This window comes from Macrotis lagotis, chromosome 1, assembly GCF_037893015.1.
Source record: "Macrotis lagotis isolate mMagLag1 chromosome 1, bilby.v1.9.chrom.fasta, whole genome shotgun sequence".
In the NCBI taxonomy this organism is placed as follows: Eukaryota; Metazoa; Chordata; class Mammalia; order Peramelemorphia; family Peramelidae; genus Macrotis; species Macrotis lagotis.
The window spans coordinates 253,054,092-253,069,790 of NC_133658.1; the positions used below are offsets into that span (position 1 = coordinate 253,054,092).

Here is a 15,699-nt window from a genome sequence, read left to right on the forward strand (position 1 = left end):
TTTGGGGAGATTGCTAGTCTGTGGACAGGATAATCAAGTCCCTGTGTGTGCCTCTTTCTGTAAGTGGACATTAGATACTGTGGAAGGGAAAATGAATTTAGAATCAGAAGCCCTGGGTTTGAATATTGCCTGTTTCTTATTGCTTGTGTGACACTGACCAAGTTATTTCCTCTCTTGGCTTCCATTTCCTTATCTCTAAATTGGGGGTGGGTGGGTGGAGGGAAGTTCCTTCTAGTTCCAAATCCTATAATACTGAGGCTGTGCCTACAAGATCTTAAACCTTAGACATCTGATTGTGTGGGAAAACATTTCTGTCCTATCTTCTGCAATTTGTGAAGAATGAATATATGTATCTCTATTAGACTAAGAGTTAACTTGGAAAACAGGTGAGTCAGCACCCAGCATCAAACAGTGAGTGGATGGGTGTTCCCAACAGTTATTCCAGTTAATGACCAGGAGATGAAAGCTTTGATAATATTCTTAAGGGAGGGAACCTTGACAGCTCTAGGGTTCCTTTAAAAAAAAAAGAAAAGAAAAAAAGAAGACTGGGGCCAGATCTTCACTTCCTGTTTCTCACTGGGTGGGTGGTGATAGAATGAGAATGGGGCCTCAGGGCCCAGACGTTCAGAGCTATGCAAAGAGTCAGCTACCTCAAAAAGAGGAGAGGAAAAGCTGGAGAATTACAGAATGTGGATGAAAGGGACCATTAGGAAACTAGAATCTGAAGCACTCATTCCTAAAGACTAGTTATAGTTCCTTAGCTGAATCAGCTTTCTGACTCTATGCTTCCTTTAGTTTTCCCTATCTGTAAAGTGGGTGTACAAGCAATTTCTATATTCCCTGCTACAATTTAGCAGGTAAAAATGATCATGAATACAGAGGAACTTAGGTGAATTATTATTAATTGTATGGTTATTGTTGCTAATAGCTAACACATACACTGTTTTAAGATTTATAAAGAGCTTTACCTATGTGTAGTGTCTCATTTCATCCTCACAATAGGTACAATAATTATTCTCATTTTACAGATCAGGAAACTAAATATGGGAGAAGTTAACGCGACTTGCCCAGATAAGTGTCAGATGAGATTTAAGCTCAGTTCTTCCTGATTCCAAGTCAATACTTTTCCCAGTCTGCCTGCTGACTGCTATTGCTCCTCTTCAAGAAGGAAAGAGGAACAACTACAAACTGATCTGGAGCCAGTTTGGTGCTATAGAAAGAATAACTCAAGAGATCTGAGTCCAAGTTTCAGATTTGTTCCTTAATAGCTATCGAGCCTTAGGCAAGTGACTTCACATTTCTGGACTTCATTTCCTCATGTGTAAAAAAATAACGTGTTATATTTTTATTACGATTTACAAAGCACTTTAACAATTGACCCTGGGCAGGAGGAAACCTGTGCCTTAAGAGAGAAAGTGTCATTCTATTTATACAACTGAGTCAGTTTTAGAGCCAAGACTCTAACTTGGGTCTTTCTTAGCCTAGACCTGACTTCAAGTCCGTCATACTTTTCTATGATATAGCATTGCCTCTCTATAAAACAGGAGCACCAGATTCCGATTGGACTGGGGATCTCCCAGCTCCAGCTCTATTCTTCCTTTTTTTTTTTTGCAAGGCAAATGGGGTTAAGTGACTTGCCCAAGGCCACACAGCTAGGTAATTATTAAGTGTCTGAGGTCGGATTTGAACTCAGGTACTCCTGACTCCAAGGCCAGTACTCTATCTACTGCACCACCTAGCTGCCCACTCCAGCTCTATTATTCTAAGTTCTAAGGTTTCTTCTAGCTTTGACATGCTGAGTTCAGAAGTCCTTTCTGTCCTTGGGAGTATCTTCTCATCCTTTCTAGTTCTGAGAGTCTATGACATTAGGTTATTCCAAGGCCCCTTGGAGATCTAATATTCTATAGTGAACAAATGAATAAAAACAAATTTGTTGAACCATTTAAGTGTGCCAGGTACTATGGGAATAAAAATACAATTCCACATCAAAGAACTTCTTATAGAGAAGTGATGGTCAGGGAAATAATTTGGGGCTGGAAGAGTCACTGTGATGGTGAATCAAAATCTATGGAAGAGTCAATTGATTTGATTATTGGGTGGGAGTGGGGATAGGCCATAGAACAAATATCAGAGTGGCCTGGTTAATGGATGGTTGAATATTTTGTGTGAAAATTCTTTCTAGCTCTGAAATTTTATGTTCAGTAATAATTCAGTTAGTCAACAGGGCAGCTAGGTGTTGCAGTGGATAGAATACTAGCCTTGGAGTCAGGAAGACAAGAATTCAAAACTGGCTCTGACACGTGATTCTTACTAGCTGTGTGATCTTGGGCAGGTCATTTAATCCTGACTGCCTCACCTCCAGGGCCATCTCTAGTCATCCGGATTCATATCTGGCCACTGGACCAAGATGGCTCTGAAGTATAAAGTGATGATGGTGACTTAGTGCAGCATCCTCCTCACTAAAATCCAATTCACATGTTTGTCATCACTTCCCTGATAGCATGGTCTCCTTCGAAAATGAAGGACAAACATTATAAATTAGTCAAAAAGCATTTATTAAGCAGACAGGCACCGTGCTAAGACCTAACAATACAAAGAAAAGAAAAAAGTACAGTCCCTGGACTTGAGAAGGTCACATAAGATTGTGGAGAGTTTGCCAAAAAACCCAACAACTTGTACATACAAGGTATAGACTGTGTAACTAGAAGGTAATCTCAGAGTCATTGGCTGGAAGAAAGGGAGATAGAGAGAGAAATGCTGAAATGCCTCCTGCAGAAGGTGGAGTTTGAACTTGAAGGAAGCCAGGGATGCAAAGGGGAGGAGGTGACACAAAAATTCAGAGACTGCAGATGGCAAGTTGTGTTTGAGGAACCACAAGAATGCTTGTATCCTTTTGAATAATCGCTTTGTCAAGGGGAGTAAAATAGAAGATAGGGAAGAGAGTTGTAAAGAGCTTTAAAAGTTAAAATGAAGATTTCTTTTTTGATGGTGGAGGTAATAGTGAGCCAATGCAGTTTACAAAATAAGGGGGAGAAAGGTATAACAAGGTCAGACCTGCCTTTAAGAAAATCACTTTGGCATGGAAGTAGAGTGTAGATCCAGGAGGGAGAGTTCATCAGGAGATGAACTTATCTTGATAGTTCATGATGGGGGTGTGGGGAGAAGGTTAAGAAGGGGATAGCATAGTGGTTATTTCAGTAGTGAGAAGGAGCCACATCTGGGCAGACACTGCAAATGGAAGAATGGCAGTGGAACCGATTAGACATGTAGGTATTCTCTGATATTTTGCGTTCCCACACAATCTTGATAGTTGTGATTCTATAATGATTCACCACTTAAAGCCCTTTGCAGGTTTCCTGGCTGCGGGTCCAGATTCCCACTTGGCTGGGGGGGGGGGGGGGTTCTAGCTGGCCGCGGCAGCGCAGCGTAGGCAGACCCAGGGATCTAAGTGGCCCAGCCCCCCCCCCCCCCCAAACACTGGAGGCTGAGAGACTGAAAGACATCAAATATTTCCCAGCCTTGACTGCGTTTAACCCACTGCTCTGCTGTCCCCTCCAGGGATTAGTGCAGCTGTTGTGGGGGGTGGTTTATGTAACATTTTCCTCGTTTAATTACAAGCAACATTTTCTCCCCCTCCCTTAATTGCAAGAAAAACAAACGCCCGATCTGACGCTCCATCTGGCTTTGGCTTCCTCTGTCTGGTACGAGCCCAGGTAGCATGTCCAGCGCTGGGCGCCCACGCACACCTGCCGCTTGCCAAGGCCCCGGGCAACCCGATCTGTCTGTACAGAGACCCCTTGGAGAAAGGGGAGGAGCAGCCCTCCCCGCGTGAGAAGACAGCACCCGAAGGTCCTGCCAAAAAGGATCTCAAAGCACTGATACTGGGGCCCCGAAAGAGGTGAGCTTCAACACAGTAAATATACAGGTTGCGACACAAGACCTCCAGGACAGTCAGTCACCCTTAGACTCTGGGATCCTTGAATGCAGCGACTGCTTCTATGATCCCATCTGGCATCTTGTTGGTTTAAAAGAAGGTACCTGTTATAAAACAGGGTAGAGTTATAGCTTTCTTTAGTTCCAAAGAAAACAGTGGATTTGGGATAAGACTGAATAGTTATCATCTGTAGGATGTTAGCTGTAAGCTAAATTCATGTCGCCTCTTTGGATTTGATTTCTCCCATCTGTAAAATTATAAGGTTGGCAGATTAGGAAACATAGGGTCTGGGGATTTATTTATTTATTTTTTTGCAAGGCAAACGGGGTTAAGTGGCTTGCCCAAGGCCACACAGCTAGGTAATTATTAAGTGTCTGAGACCAGATTTGAACCCAGGTACTCCTGACTCCAGGGCCGGTGCTTTATCCACTGCCACCTAGCCGCTCCCATGGGGACTTATTTTTTAAAAAATCTTTGGGAAACTATTCAATATAATTAGTTTCTCTAGGAATTTTTGGTATTTTATTTTACACATCTGAAAATAATATTTTAAAAAGGAATCCATAAACTTCACCACACTACCAAAGGGATCCCAAAAGGGGTTAAGTCCTAGACTAGATTATCTCTAAGGGCCCTTCCAGGTTTAATATTTCATGTTTTCCAATTTTTAGCCCTTTCAGCCCAAAGTTCACACCTGTTTCATACCTTTCTGCTTTGATAGTCCATGTTCTATGGTTCCTTCCAGTTCTAAGTCAATACAACAAACATTTGGGAAGTGTCTGCTTTGTGAAAGGTAGTGAGTTAACCATCCTGAGTATGCAAAGAGAAGAGAAGAACAGTCCCTGTTTTGAAGCAGATCACATTTTCTTGAAAGACCCAGCATATATTTTGAGTAAAGTATATACATGATAATTTGAGGAGAGAGAAAACACTAACAGGAAGTCAGAGATGGAATGTTATGAGCAAGGCACAGAAAGAGTTGGTGGTTGTTGATGGTGACTGCCTCAGTTTGTTCATATTGGCTGTCCCCCTTCTCAAATCTGCTCCCCTGAATATTTAGCTTATTTTCTATGTCCTTTGTTTTTTCAATGCCCAGTTTAAGTACCTCTCTTATGAAGTCTTCCCCAATCTCCCCAGTTGTTTTTCTGTCTTCATTTGTATTCCTAGCGCTTATCATGTAATAAAATCTTAATAAATACTTGTGGACTAGGAGTCAGGAATTTGAATAATGAGATCAGGAAATTACTATTTTAGGTTGGTTTGGATGTGGAGTATACTAAAAGAAATAATATAAAATAATATTGGAAAGATAGGATAGGACCCAGATTTTGGAGGACCTTAAAGTCAGACCAAAAAGTTTTATTTTATCCTAGAGGCACTGGAGGAGTCTTTGAAGGTTTTAGTACAGAACCAAGCCTTAGGAGTTTTATTTTGGTATCTATGTGGAAGATAGATGGAGAGAGGTGAGAATTCAATAAAGGGGTCCAATTAGAAGACTAAGCCTCAGGAGAGGCTTGATGATGAAGATGAAGATGATGTTTATCTTTCCTTCTTGAAGAAGATCATGACATCTGGTCAAGATGCCAGGACATGCACATGAATTGGATTTGAGTGAAGAGTTGAGTTAAGTCACCAGCCTCAATTTCTCCTCCACATCCATCTGGGTTCAATGGCCAGATATAAATTACAACAATTGGAGATAGCCCTAGAAGTGAGGCAACCAGGCTTAAGTGGCTTGCCCAAAATCACAGTTAGTGCCTGAGACCAGATTTCAACTCAGGCGCTCCTGCCTTCAGAGCTAATGTTCTAAGCACTGTTACCATTTAGTTGAGTGTGAGGGAGGAGCAATAAACTAGATTATGAATCTAGGTGATTGGGAGAGTGTTGATACCCTTAGAATAAATAGGGATGTTTAGACTAGAGATGCATTTGGGAGTGAGAAAAGATGAGTTTCATTTGGAGTACTTTGAATGCTCAATGTTCTTCCAGGGCATCCAGGTGAAGGTGTGGAACTGAATTAGGAAAAAGAGTAAGACTGGATGTGCTGATTTGAGAATTATTTACATCTAGATGAAAACTGATCCTATGGGAGATGGTGCGATCACTAAGGAAGAAGCATAGAAGAAAGAAAAGTGAACCCAGGATGAAGCGTTGGGTCAGTACCCACCCATAAATGAGGGAAGATGGGTAAACCATCAAAGGAATCTGAGAAATGAATTATTTAGGTGGGAAGAAAACCAAAAGACAGCAATGTTAGGGAAGCCAAGAGAGAAGAGAGTATTGGAGAAGAACGTCTGAGAAAAGGTCATCAGTTTTAACAGTTGAGAAAGTCTGAGCAAAGTTTCAGGGAGCAGTTTCAGCCAAGTGGTGGGGTCAGAAGTCAGATTGCAAGGGAAATGAGTGGGAGGAGAGGAAATGAAGGCAGAGGCACAGAATATAGGTTACTCTTTCTAGGAGTTTTGCAGTGAAAGGAAGGGGGAGAGAGATTTTGGGACTGAGTTTGAGGAAATGGTAAGAGTTGAGAGAATATTTTAGAGATGGGAACAAAGTTGAATATTTCCAGGAAGGAAGGAAGATGTTAGAAGACAGGGAGAGAAGGAAAGTCAGAAACTAGGGTTAGGAGAGCTCTCAGAAGAAAGAAGAGGGGGAGAGATTGCCCTAAGATTTTTCTCAGTTTTAAGCATTTTATATTTTACGCATTCTGCAAGTCTGTTGGTAATTTCTCTAAGAACTTCAGATTTAACATAATTTTCTTGTTTAACTAGATATTTTAGAATCATTCAGAAAGGAGGGAAAAAACTTACATTTAAGACTTACATACTGACATAATTGATTGACCCCCCCCCCCCCCCATTCAAAGACATATCCCATCTTGGTTGTCATTTCAGGGATCAACTTGCCCCTATGTCTATATCATCAATGTTTAAAGTCCTAACTTATCAAGGACTGTGTTCATGTTACATATGATTTGAATTTACAAAGCAAAGCAATGTGTAATAATACACCTATTGGATATTGGGTGAAGGAATATGAAAACTGTAGAACTGGTAAAAGAGACAAGAAGGTTTGGGCTAAGCATGATCTAAGCAATGGGCCTTCATTGGCCATTCCCTGCCATTACACTTGCATAAAAATGAATGCAGAAAAGAAATACAGGACAGATCAAGAGTCAATTATAAACAAACATTAAGTGACTACTGGGGGTAAAAATAATAAGAAAGACAGTCTGTACCTTCAAGAATTTATAATCTAATGGGAGAAAATCAATATATAAAAGGAACTGAAGATGGTAAGGTGAGAGGATATTCAGTGCAGGGTCATGATAACAATAGGGGGAATGGAAACCAAGATCATCAGGTGATCAAGGAGAGAAAGGAAGCTTTGGAAATTCTAAGACCTCCTCAAAAAGAGGCTTTGAGAGGAGTTATTTGCTTCACTTTCCAGCCATGCATTTAGTGGGGAGAGAGGCAATTGAGGCTACTGAGGAGGTGTTGAGTACCATAGCTGAAGCAGTCTCCATGACAATGAGATTTCTGGTGATGAGCTTATCCTGGGGGAGGTATGGTGTTCATAGAATTAAAACCAAGTGGAAGAGCTAGTAGAAAATGTAGAGATGGAAATTCTGAGAACATAAGCAGCTGCCACATAGCAAAATTTTAGTGTTGTTATTGCTAATTGACTGTCAAAATTTTCATTTCTATTTTTATACAAGTATAATGGTAGGGACTGGACAATGAGAGCCCATTGCTTAGATTTTTCTTGGATTTGCTCCTCCTGGTAGGTTATACAGAGTGTAAACTTAGGCACTGAATCCTTTTTGGCCTGCTCTCCATTAACATTCTTCCCATCCCCTGAACCTTCCATTAAAAATTTGGCGTCCTCAGCAAATCACTGGAGAAAAATCTGAACACAATGTAAACAGCACAAGTTCTAAGAATTGGGCTCTCATTGGCCATTTCCTCTATTATACAGGTATCAATAGAAGATATTTCTCAAATCTTTATCCTAATTCATTCATAATATCTTAAGATTTTAGACCTAGAAGAAACTTTAAAACTTATATAATCTAGCCACCTAATTCTATAGACTAAGAAACTGAGGCCTAGAGAGGTGGAATTATTTGCCCTAGAATCAGACAGATAATAATAATAATGATATTTGTCCTTCATTTTTGAAGACCACGACATCAGGGAGTTGATGCTATGACAAGCACATGAATTGGATTTGAGCGAAGGGGTGCTGTGCTAAGTCACTAGTCTCACTTTCTCCTCCAGAGCCATCTGGGTCCAATGGCCAGATATGAATCAGGATGACTGGAAATGGCCCTGAGGCAGTCGGGGTTCAGTGACTTGTCCAAGGTCACACAGCTTAGTGTCAAGTGTCTGAGACTGTATTTGAACTCCTGTCCTCCCGAATCCAAGGCCAGTGCACTGTCCACTGTACCATCTAGCTGCCCTAGTCTGACAGATGATGGTGATGGATGATGATGATGATGATAATAATAGTTGTGTTGGAGGGAATGCTTAAATTGATGATATCACACATCTTCTGAAATATTGAATTAAATAATATGGTAGAAGGGGAAAGTATCCTGGTCTGATAGTCAGAAGCCATGGTTTCTAGCTTCAGCTTTGAATCTTATGATTTATGTGACTCTGGTTAAAAAAAAATTCACTTCTTTGGCCTCAAGTTCCTCATTTTTAAAGTTAGAGGGTTGGACTAAATGATCACTAAAATCTCTTATTTTAACAATATTCTGTCTTCTGTCACTTAACTGCTTTGTAGTTTAGTTTCCTCAGCTTACAAAATTGAATAAAAGCATTTACTTTGATTAAAGTCTTCTTTTTATACTTTGTCATGGTATGGAGAGCATGGACTCTTAAGGATCATATATGTCAGAAGATCAAAGCTATGTGATCTTAAGTTATTTTTCTTTTCTTGTACTCAGTTTCTTTATCTGAAAAATGAAAGGGTTTGATTTATCATTCTCTAAGATTTCTATTTACTTGTACTCTCCTATGATTCTGTGGGCCTGTGATCCTCTATTCTAGTCCATCCTACCAATTCATAAGGATTTCAAATGTGTCTCACTGAAGGGTTGAGTATTTGTCTAATAAAGAACACTCTGATCAGTTTGGAGAGGCACATCTCTGTAGAGCTGGACCAACTGATGAATTGTTTCAGAACTATTAGGTCATTGAGAATGTCTATTGAGGTAAGCCATTACATTGTCTGGATTAAGAAAATGATGGCTTTTTTGGTTTATTGAAGTATAAATATATGGAGTATCCCCAGAAAGAGCCTGAGAAGTTTCCATTGAATCCTTCTTGGGTCTCTCTCTCTCTCTCTCTCTCTCTCTCTCTCTCTCTTTTAGGTTTTTGCAAGGCAATGAGGCTAAGTGGCATGGCCAAGTCCACACAGCTAGGTAATTATTAAGTTTCTGAGGTCAGATTTGAACTCAGGTCCCCTGACTGCAGGGTCAGCACTCTATCCACTGTACCACCCAGCCATCCCTTTCTTGGGTCTCTTAAAAATGGTTTAAGTGAATTCATAATTTATTCCTTCACCAAAGACCTAACCCCTTTATAAGGAGACCAAAGAAGGAAACAGGAGGTTCTTAAAAGGCTCTTCTTCAGCATATGCTGTGCTCTTACACTTAAAATTTTAAAGTCCTTGGAATCACACCAGAGTACATATGAGTACTCTGGTTTGTGCTCTCTATTTTGGAAATATCTCTAGGAATGACACTTGGAAGTCTTGACTATGGAAAGCAATTGCTTTGATCTATTTCTTGAATACTGCCCTAATGCCTACTTCCTTCTGAAGAGTCCATAGAAATATGTAAAACTTTATAGTTAAAGCCTGGAGAGGGTTTATTAGATACTCCCAAATCAATAATCCTTTATGAGAGCATCAGATCCACCCAGTGCTTTTTCCTTAGTTTGTTGAGCGGTAATCAAACATAAAATTACATTTTAAATCAAAAGGGCTTTATACTTTTGTCTGATTAATTCAGCTATTCTACATTTGATGTCTTGGTAATCTAAGTGCTTTCATGGGAGAGGAGAGAGCTCTTTTATTGTTTGTGTGTGTGTGTGTGTGTGTGTGTGAAGATCTACATATGAACTAAATTCTGTTTTCTGGGAAAATCCCATGTGGGGACAAAAGGACCCTCCCAAATTTTCTGTGAATATACTTCATGATTGAACCAATCCACGTGAATCTAGAACTTTGGTCCTGGGTCAGGGGCTTTGCATTTCCTAAGGTGTATTTGTGAGTATCAGATAAGATAGTGAAAGAAAAAGAGTTTTAGATAATTCAGGGGAAGGGCCTAGACTTGTGATCACATCACTGATGGGAACCAGGCTGGGAAATCCCTCAAAAGATAAAGATGGTTAACTTGATTCTTATTTAGTCTTAGAGAGTTAACTGAGAGACTGAAAAGTTTAGTGACTTAACCCTAGTTACACAGATTGTATGTTTCCCTAAGACTTCAGTTACATCAAACAATAATTGATCAATAATTGAACAAGCTAACCATGGATAGAATATTGGGCCTGAAGTCAGAAACATTCTAGGCAAAAACTGGCCCAGCACATTTCTTAACTGTATGACTGCCTCAGTCTTCTCAACTGTAAGGTGAGGATCATAATAACAGCTACCTCCCAGGATTATTGTGAGTGATCCAACGAGATTATATTTGTAATTTGCTTAGTACAGTCTTTGGTATGTAATAGGTCCTTAATAGATGCTTGTTTTCTTTCTTCTTGTAAGTGGCTGGGAACTGGAGAGACAAAAACAAAAATGAAATTATTCTGCCCTCAAGGAGCTTGCCATATTCTTTCTATTCTATAGCTATTGTTCTTATCAAATCACCCCTCTCTGAAGTCTATGGATCCATAGAATTTAGAGACGGAAAAGATCATAGAGCTAATCTAATCCAATTCCTTCATTTTCCAGAGAAGAAAAGTGAAGTACAGAGAGGGGAAGGGTCTTGCTCAATGTCTCACCAAAAAGAAGTGGCCACTTACTCTTTCCACTACCATGGAACTCCCTAAATGTTTTCATTCCAAGAAAAGCCATCAGTGTTTCTCTAATAGCCTTTCCCTCAACACATTTTTAGTTGAAAACCATGTTTCATATACTTCTTTTGCCCAGAAAACTGTTATTATCACTGGTGGGAAATTCAGTCAGTTAAATGTTTTGCGTACAGTCAGTGCCTCTGATTACATGTTTCTGGCTGAGCTATTCTAAGAAAAATCATAATTGCTTGAAAGATATAATCAAATCAGTTTTTTCTGTAAACAGGAGTCTGACACAGAAGGCCAGAATCTGCAACAGCTAAGAGAAGGTAGAAAGGGGAAGCATTCACAGCTTGGAGAAAAAGCTGCCATCCATATGGCAGCTGGTCAACAATTTTAAAAACAAAAACAGAAAAGGGTCAAGCATTTCTAGAGCTCTCAACATCCCTTAGAAATGAGGGAAATTACAGTTGATAAATGTGTTTGTGACAAAACTTATTTCAGAGTGGATTTAATGTACCTCTTGCCAAAACCATGGGAAACCATCTGAAAGTACACTGCATAGAAAAATTCAGTCAATTGTGACCTTGAATATGATAGAATTTCTATTTTTTGATCAGGGTGATTCATAGCATTTTAGAGGTAGAAGGTTCAGAGAACATTTAATTCAAAGCCCTTATTTTACAGATGAAAAACTAAGACACAGAAAAGGGAAATGACTTGTCCAAACCTATACATTCAACCACAAAATCAATCAATGAATATTTATTAAACATTTATGCTTGGAACTGTACCAGGGACTGGATAAAGGTCAAAATGACATGTCCCTGCATTCAGTTCTATCATGGGAAAAAGTAGGTAAATAACACCTATATACACTCACAGACATATGTTTATATGCATTATAGGCATATATTTATATGCATATAGGTATATATTTTATTTCTATAATTGCATGTAAAAACAAAATATATACAAAGTAAGGTCAAGATGGTTTGGTGAGAGAGAGCAGTAACCTGAGGAAAAATCTTATATGGGAAGTGGTATTTTTCTAACTCCAAGATTGTGGGTTATGCCTGCATTATGTTTGTCCATTATTGATTACTTGAACTCATTGAGGGCAACTCAATGATCTTAGTATCTTGTTTAAGTTTCAACTCTCTTTTGACCATTTTTATTCTGTTCTTCCCAGTCCAATGATCATTTTCCTTGTAAGAGAAATCAAAGGCAAAGTAAATGTTGAGTAGTTCTGCCTTTCTTCCATTCTGTTATTATTCCATCTATTCTGAGTAGGAGCCCTGTTCCATCTTTCATGCTCTTCCTTTTTTCCATTTCAATTAATATAATTTATTCATAGAATTTATCACCATTCCCAGATCCTTCCATGCTTTATTGCTGCTGAAATGATCCTTGAAGACATTGGCACATTTCCATTATTTGTATGCATTTCCATCCATTATAAGTCATTTTACAATCTAAATTGTTAGTGATTTTCCTATGCATCTTGTTTCACAGAGCTGGTACTTGAACTCCTTACTTCAGACCCATTGCTTCTTTGACTCTATCACCTCAGTCATCTTGATCATGCCACTCTCTCCTCCCAACAATACATTGTTGTTGTGTTCTTAAAGAGAACCAAGATGATATCACTATGTTAGATTCAAGTTACGGTGTATCATTTGTGGTTGATAAGACCATTAGGAGAATGCTCTACTACAGATCAGGCACAAATAGTCCATGTGAACATTTGGGGTGGATTCTCTAATTTGTGTGTATCACTTTTTTTGAACTACTTCAATTTTGTTTTGTTCACGGAGCACAGAACCTTCTTTGGCACAGGCATGCCAAACAGAACAATCCTTTGGCAGTGTCTCCCATGTCACGCAATCAATTTCAAACCTCTTCAGAGAGACCTTGAGAGTATCTTGTATCACTTCCACTTCTCCTGAGCACCATGTGAATGCTTAATTCTTTTTCCATTATCCATAGAATAAAATAAAAATTCCTGAGTCTGTCATCCAAGACAATGACCCCAACCCTACTTCTCCAGTCCCATATGATACACTTTCCCCTCACAGATTATATACCGGAGCCAAATTGGACCAGTAGCTATTCTCTGAGTACATGCTGTTCTGTTGGATCTCTGCACTTTTGTTCACAACATTTCTTGAATGACGAACCTTGCATAGTTCTTTCAGTCAGATCTCCGTTGATATATTTTGAGATTCGGCTCATATTTCATCTCCTCAATGAAGTCTCCCAATTCCCCTAGTTGGTAATCATGGTTTTCCCTTTCTGATCTCATAGCACTTTGCATTTCTCTTATGTGCTTACTGTCTTCTAATTTTTTTCTTGTTATCTCCATACTTGTCTTATCTCTCCAACTAGTCTGTAAACTCCATGAGATCAGAGGCTGTGCATGCAACCTGGGTTAAACAACAGAGCTTTGACCTTAATTAGCAATATGACCCTGGGTAAGTCACTTTGCTGTTTTCTAGGGCTTGGGCTACTTATCTGTAAAATGAGGATAAAAATCCTTATATGACTTCCCTTACAAGGATGTTGGGGAGGAAGGGAAGACAGAAGTGGTTTGTGTTAAAGTACTATCAGATCAAGAGCTATTATCATTTTTAGGTCCTTGACTTTTAGAACAATGTTTTGTATATAGCAAGTGGTACTTGCCTTAGCACATGTTGAATTTTCCGTTTCTATTCACTCCTTGCATTGGAGAAATTCAAAATTTTCCCTCTGGTTAGTCTCTACTCAGATTTTAATTCAGCCAAAATTCCTTCACTCAGAATAACCCCAGACTTCACCATTTAGACTTTCCATCTCATCTAAGATCATTTTAATGCCAGTGAATGGGAAGGCTAGGAATCTCAAAACAGAGACAGACTCTGTTTTCATGGTGTGGAAAGAAATGGGAAAAGAAAGACAAAGATCTGAAGACTAATATTGCTAAAGAGGATGGAGAGCTAAAAGGAAATCACACATACTCAGACACACTGATTTGTTTTGTCTCATTATATAGAGTGATTTCAAAGAAAGACTTCTCTTTGGAGTAAGGATGTCGGCAGGTAGTAGGTAGTGGTAGATGTGAAGAAAAGGTCATCAATACAACATTGTAAACAGTGCACACAATAATAAGATTCAGAAGGGGTTATAAATAAATAGAAAAATTTCTTCAAAGGTTTTTAAATTATATATTTGAATACATATATTGCATATGACACAATGTATATATATATCTTTTAAAATATATTTGTAACAGAAGTTCATGGTTATATTTTTATATGTAAATATATATATATATATATATTCTATCTTGTTATTTATTGAACAGTTTATATTTTTGAATAAGTATTAAAATTGCAACAAAAAAAAGAAAAAAAATCCAGTTCTGGATAAAATTGTACCCTGAGAAGAGCATTGCAATTGTGGTCAGGTAACCAGGTAATCCTGACTATTGTATCTACCAGACCTGTGAGCTCTAGCAAGTATGAATCTTTCTGAGCCTTCTTTCCTTATCTAAAAGAAAGGGTGCCTTCTGTATCTGAGGCTGCATGAGATGATTGTTATTATTAGGTCAGAAGCAAATTTGCCCTAGAGAAAAGAAAGCACTATAATATAAGAAGAAATGTTACCATTTGCCAAGGTCCCTAAGCATAGTCCATAAATATTCAACTCCTGGGCATAGCTGAAGGGCTATCCTAACCCAAAGAGTCCTTAAACAATGTGGAGGTATCAAGTCAACCCTCTGGAATTTACTTTCCTCTGGGCTGTTGGGATCAGCTCCTTTGTAAGGGTCTATGGTGCTAGAACACAATGGTCCCCTGAGTAGAGTTCTGGAAAACAATGAAATGGACTTTGCCCCATCCAAGGATGGAGGGTTGAGGTCACTAGTAAAGGATTAGTGTGTGCTTTTTTTTTTTTTTTAATACTTATTTTCATTGAACAAAAATCCATTTTTCTCCTCACCCTACGAAAAACAAAACAAAACAAAAGACATGTTATAAATATGTATAGTTAAGCCAAATGAATTGGTTTATATTGGCCATGTTTTGTTTTTTATTTAAATATTTCATTCTGATTCCATACTATTCTGCTGGGAGATGACTGGCCTGGTGGATAGTGTGTTAAGCCTGAAGTCAAGATGATCCTAAGTCATATCTGGTTTCAGATACTTACTAGCAGGTTTACCTTAGTCCTGTCCTTTGCCTCAGTTTCCTTAACTGTAAAATGGGAATAAAATATAAATAGTATATACCTCTTGGAGTTGTTATGAGTATCAAATAAGATGATATTTATAAAGCAATAGGTAGAGTGCCTCAAACATAATAGAAGAATCTAAAGAAATGCTTTCCTTCCTTCCCTCGCTTTGACAGATTTCATGCCTCCACAGTGTACAATGGAATCCTTCCACATCTTTTGATTTTGAGCATTGCTTGTTCATGTCCAAAAATCCTTCCCCAAAGGACTTACTTACCTAATGTGCTGGAACCTTGCTCTGGTTTATTTAATATTTCTTGAGGACCAGTGAAGCTATTGGACTGTTGTTATTGCTCACTTATCTCCTTCTTGATGATGTGTTTTATGTTATTTCTCTTACACAACTCATCACAGGTCATGTGTTGTAGCCTGTACTCCTCCCCTCTCCATCCTCCCATGAATCTTTCTTTGGATCACCTGCAACCCATGAACAGTTTTTTTTTAAAGATTTAAACTCAGAGAGGTTCCTTTAAA

General features: G+C 38.8%; 1 long non-coding RNA gene across 1 annotated transcript in view; it reads left to right on the forward strand.

Annotated features, from left to right (window-relative positions):
- The first annotated feature begins 3,548 nt into the window (after nt 1-3,548).
- Nucleotides 3,549-15,699, forward strand: part of LOC141515953 (uncharacterized) — a 37,222-nt gene continuing 25,071 nt past the window's right edge. Inside the window, exon 1 of the long non-coding RNA XR_012476576.1 lies at nt 3,549-3,898. This is a non-coding gene — a long non-coding RNA (uncharacterized LOC141515953). The remainder of the gene's footprint in view (nt 3,899-15,699) is intronic.